Source organism: Penaeus monodon, chromosome 32, assembly GCF_015228065.2.
Source record: "Penaeus monodon isolate SGIC_2016 chromosome 32, NSTDA_Pmon_1, whole genome shotgun sequence".
NCBI lineage: Eukaryota > Metazoa > Arthropoda > Malacostraca > Decapoda > Penaeidae > Penaeus > Penaeus monodon.
Window position 1 is genome coordinate 7690009 of NC_051417.1, and position 376 is coordinate 7690384.

Sequence of the window (376 nt, forward strand, 5' to 3'; positions counted from 1 at the left end):
GGACAGAATTCCGAAGGTCACCTGATTATCTCAATACCCATTAAAAAATAAAAATCCTCTTGCCCTTTTTACCGGCGTACATCTGAATATCCTTTGGCAATCGGTCTTGGACGAAAAAAAAAATATTGTAGACTACAGATTACTTTATGATATATTACTAACCTGCTTTTATTCTTCCTTCAGGTGTCGCTTTCTCTAATTAGATACGTTAGAGACGGATTAAAGGAATATATCTTTCTATACATAGATATGAAGATAAAGAAGGGAAGAGAGGAAGTTAAAACTAAGTAATATACACAAGTGGTTGTTTGTGGTGGCACATATAAGCTCATCATATGTATATTCCGGAGATACAGTATCATAGGGCAGCAAGGGG